A 4,983-nucleotide genomic window follows, 5' to 3' on the forward strand; every position below is an offset into this window, starting at 1 on the left:
TGAGGTAACTTGAATTAAAAAACAGCAAACTTAATTTTACAAATTAATGGAAATATTGGTGCTATTAAAATATATATATATATATTTCGAAAATACTTTAACAAAATTTAAAAAAATTAAAACTAAAATTCCTAATCTAAATAATCAAACAACTAATAGTTGTTAATCACTATCAATCCCCGGCAACGGCGCCAAAAATATGGTGCGGAATTTATAACCCACAAACTAACCGGCAAGTGCACCGAGTCGTACCAAGTAATACCTTAGGTCAGTGAGGGTCTATCCCACGAGGATTGATGGATCAAGCAACAATAATTGGGTGATTGATTGACTTAGTCAGACAAGCAGAAAATAGTGTTTGAGAATTCAAAAAGCATTAAATAGTAAATTCAGAGTTTGAAGACAGTCAGATGAATAAGTTGGGAATAAAATATAGAGAAACAGTTAAGGCTTCAAAGTTATCTATTTTTCGGATTGACTTTTCTTATTAACTTTTTTAATCATGCAAGATTTAATTCATGACAAACTATATGTGACTAGACCATAATTCAAAAAGCTCCAAATCACGCGCACGCGTCAGGTACGAGCGCGTGTCGCTCCTCGCTGTCCTCTCCCTTAATTCTTGTGCTACAGAAACTCTATCAAATCCAGCCAAATGCTACCTAAAATAAACAGAATTGCACAAGACTCAAAGTAGCATCCATAGTGGCTAAAAGATGATTAATTCTTAATTGAACTTAACAAATTAAATACAAATTCATTAAAAAAAGATAAAAAAAGATGCTCACACATCATTACGTCTAACAGTCAAGACTCCAATGTTCCCTCACCATTTTGGAGTGTTTTTTTTTTTAATTAGAGATAGTAATGAAAAAGAATGAGTGTCAAATATATGATTGAGGATTAAAATGAGTAGTAATAAATTTAATATTTTAATATATTAACAAATTGCATATAACTAAGGATAAACGGCTTTTCTTTAAAAAAAAATTGTATTAAATGTGTTTAAATTATTCAAGTATTTTTATTTTCATTTTTTTTTTGTGGACTTTACTTGTATATTAGTATAGCTAACGTAAAAAATTATCTTGATTGAGCTATTTATTATATTTAAATATTGTATACCAAAAATAAATTCTTTTTATATTTTTGGGGTTAGTTCATTTTCGTGCATTGAAATTGAATTTAGTTATTTATTTATTATTAAACCAAAGGTAACGAATAGATATATAAATATAAAATAATTAATTTAGTAACTATTTTTCTGTAAGATTATTTTTATGAGAAGCAACATTATATATATAGGCTACGGCCTACGGATTCGTTACTATATATATGGTGAATAGAAAAGATTGCAGTTTAGTAATTACTAGTAAAGGTGCAATTATTTAGGAATGTGTTTGTTTAGTGTGCTGTATATCCAAATTTGAATTGGATATATTCATGTAATAGTCGTTCTTAAAATCGGTATTATTTGTTGTTTGACTAAATACATTATAAAAATTTTTGGTTAAAATAGTGGTTTTTTTTAGTATTTATAGTGGTTTGAACTGCCATTATTATTAAGAATGGCGGTATTAAAAAGTGACATAACTTTGAATGTTATTCTGGTTATTATGGCGGTTTTAAAAAAATCGACACAATTTTTTGAGTTGAAACAGCATTTTTTAGATAGGTTAAAATAACGGTTCAAATTGCCATTATTTCTAATTAAAACGGCGTTTTTTGGTTGGTTAAAACGGCGGTTCAAACCACCGTTATTTCCAGAGTAAAAATGGCATTTTTTGTTGGTTAAAATGGCGTTTATGAACCGCCATTTTTACGTTGGCAGAGTGGCATTTTTGGTTGGTTAAAATGGCGTTTGAAACCACCGTTTTTACCGATTAAAACGGTATTTTTGGTTAGTTAAAACGGCATTTTAAACCGCCGTTTTTACCCTGACAATGGCATTTTTATTGGTTAAAATGGCGTTTAAAATTGCTGTTATTACTGTGTTAAAATAGCGTTTCATGTTGTTTAAAATAGTAGTTACAAGCTATAGTTTTTACCGCATAAAAGTGACGTTTTTTATCATTTAGAAAGATAGTTTTAACCGTCGTTTTTACTATGTTAAACAAATAATTTTTTGTCTAAAATTTCACAATAACAAGAAATCATAACCTATAAACAAAATATTACATAATTCTTAAATAAAGAAACATAATATATAATTTTTTAATATTAAAAATCAAAACTAATAAATCCAGAGTTTTTAATTTAAATATCTTCACTTAGTGGTTTATGCATTTTTAAATGGATTGAAGTAAGGGTGGGCCTGTACATCATTAAACATTTGTTTATTCAATTTCAAGAAAATGAGTTCATGTGATGTATACAGGATGTGGCATGAAGGGTGAAATGTGTCATTGAACCTACTACAAATTTGCAGAAAATAAAGATGTTAAAGGATTGGGCTCTTTATAATGGCTTCTTTTGCAGTGGGTCGATCTTGGTGATCATACCGCAATAACTTGTAAACAAACTTAATAGCCTATGAAAGCCAAGAATGTGAATCAATGGCTATATAAATATTTATCGAAGCTGGAATAATTAGAAGGCGTGCTACCTCATCAGGAACTGCCAAGTGTTGGTTTTCTACTCTAATAAACTTTGACCATGGCTTTTGAGCATGCTTGTCAAAATATAAATTTTCTTAGCTCAAACTTCTGAAATTAGTAATATTTAGTACTTATAAAATAGAAGTAACATAAATAGAGTCATAAAGCCTAGAAGTTAACCTCCTAAAGAGATTCATAAAGTCTAGATTCATGACAAAACTTTAAAAGTCAGCAATAATTGAAAAGGAAAAAGATCCACTCCTTACAGATGCACGGGTGAGCTCACAAAGATGTTCCTGCTTGTCCAGTACCTTTACTTTTACTTTTTGTGCTTGCTTAGGTTTTGAAGAAGCCATCTCTTCCAATGATAAATCCTTTTTACTACCAACGGATTCTGTCACTTTGGCTTATTCCTTTTCTTAAATAAGATGAAATTTTGCATAGCAAGTAACATGTAAAAATAAAATAAAGATAGGATATGAAAATACAAATTCAATTACAAATTTTCGATTCAATTTAATGCCAATGATATGGAACAAGTGACAAATAACTTTTCACAAACCTGCACTTCTGAATTACCATCTTTGTGAGATTCTACAAATGTATGTCAACTTCTTCAAGCTGAAAAATCAAGGAGTTGAAAGCATGAATCATCATACATACTTCTAGGTGACATCAAACAAAATATTTTAGTTTTTCTAGAATGCCCAAATTTAATTACAACAATAACTAACCTCGTTGCTTAAATTCCTAGCCAAATTGGCATAAGCAGTTTCCTGAGCAAGCTGCAGGTCTAGTTGGGCCTGTGTTTCTTCCTCCAATGATCTAGCTTCCTTACAATGAATAGAGAAAAGGCAAGGGAATGATATATGAACATTTAATTTTCATGTAGAACTTGGTATGCTCAATCGCAATATTCAACATTAAAAGGGCGAGAAGATAATTTAAACAATGAAAAAAAAAGTGCGTCTCAAGAATTTGTGGTTAACTCTTAAAAAGATCACAAAGAAAAAGCAACCATTTTCATCCCACCAACGGGGCCACCTTTAAATTGCTTTTCAAGCTGCAAAGGCAATAAGATTATCTTTTAACAAACAAATTCAATGGCTCAAAGCTTGTAGCATTAACGTAATGTATGGTAGCAAAATTTTCATTCTGAGATTGATGCATAGATGCATGTTAATTAAAACAATATGTATGTTACTGAATACAAAATTCTCATGCTAATTAATTGAAACACTATGAAGAGCATAAAATTAAACTCTTCTATTGTCTGGATCAGAATAATTTGAATGATAGTGATAATTATCTTGTTCTTCTATAATAATAATAATAATAATAATAATCTAATCTTGAACACTAAGAAGCAAACATGCTGATGGATCCAAGAAAGAGTGGCAGTACAAAAGAGATGATGAAGCTACTCCAAAATGATTTTATCTCAGTCGAAATAATTTTCCTCTATATAATAGATTTAATAGAGTTATATAACTGTTTGCGGGATATGTGTGTGCGCACATCTCGTTTCTCATATCTCAGCTTATACCTCATTATATCTGCATGCTCTTTGAAAAATGTTGTTCTGCCTCTTAAGTTATCTAAAATAATAAATAATGAAGTTAGAAAGTATAGTAAAATTCCTTGAGGACAAGTCCATCTTAGTCACAGGTGCTACTGGCTTTCTTTCAAAAAGTATATAGTTTTTTGCGCGCACACACACATACTTACTATTTTTATTTGATTAATTAGCATGTGTTTAATTACCTGATTTGATTTAATGACATCCAACATATTTGATTGCTCCTCCTTATACTCGGCAAAAGCAAGATTGTTGGAATCTTAAAGTCTGATTGCCATAGAACAAGAGGGGATAAGTATTGAAATAGTGTTACTGTCGGTTAAGCATTTCTTTTCGGTAAGAGGATTAACTTTGTTGCAAGTATAGTTTCAAACCGACAGATAGCACTCAATCAAAGTTTAATTTTGGTTGTCATAAATTCAACCCCAAAAAAATAACCGATAGTATTAGTTCCAAGTCGTTCTCCCTAGAAATTACAATCAAGTGCTCAATTATTGGTTATGAGTTTCAAAGAGGGTTGGGTTGATAAAACAAGAAAGTAAAAAGGCAAGAATTTAATTGACAAGAAAGTAAATCAAACACTAAAGATAAGAACTAATAAAAAGAGGCATTCAAGGCAAGGATTGAGAATTAATACTTTCTATCTTAGTCATTAATCATAATACAATAATTAACAAGAGCTAATCCTATTTCCTCATCTCCAAAATCGGAAGAAGGTATAATGTTATCTTCACGTTGAGAGAAAGTCAAATAGGACTAGTTAATCTCAATCCATAAGTAATGTCAATGGATACAAAACTAACTAAT

General features: G+C 30.2%; 1 long non-coding RNA gene across 1 annotated transcript; it reads right to left on the reverse strand.

Moving 5' to 3' along the window:
- Positions 1-2,321: 2,321 nt before the first annotated feature.
- Positions 2,322-4,175, reverse strand: LOC140174962 (uncharacterized). Its single transcript, XR_011865118.1, has 2 exons — positions 3,332-4,175; positions 2,322-3,218 (listed from the first exon to the last, which is right to left on the reverse strand). It is a non-coding gene; the product is annotated as an uncharacterized lncRNA (long non-coding RNA).
- Between the last annotated feature and the right edge of the window lie 808 nt (positions 4,176-4,983).

The sequence above is a fragment of the Arachis hypogaea genome, chromosome 9 (genome assembly GCF_003086295.3).
Source record: "Arachis hypogaea cultivar Tifrunner chromosome 9, arahy.Tifrunner.gnm2.J5K5, whole genome shotgun sequence".
Lineage (NCBI taxonomy): Eukaryota > Viridiplantae > Streptophyta > Magnoliopsida > Fabales > Fabaceae > Arachis > Arachis hypogaea.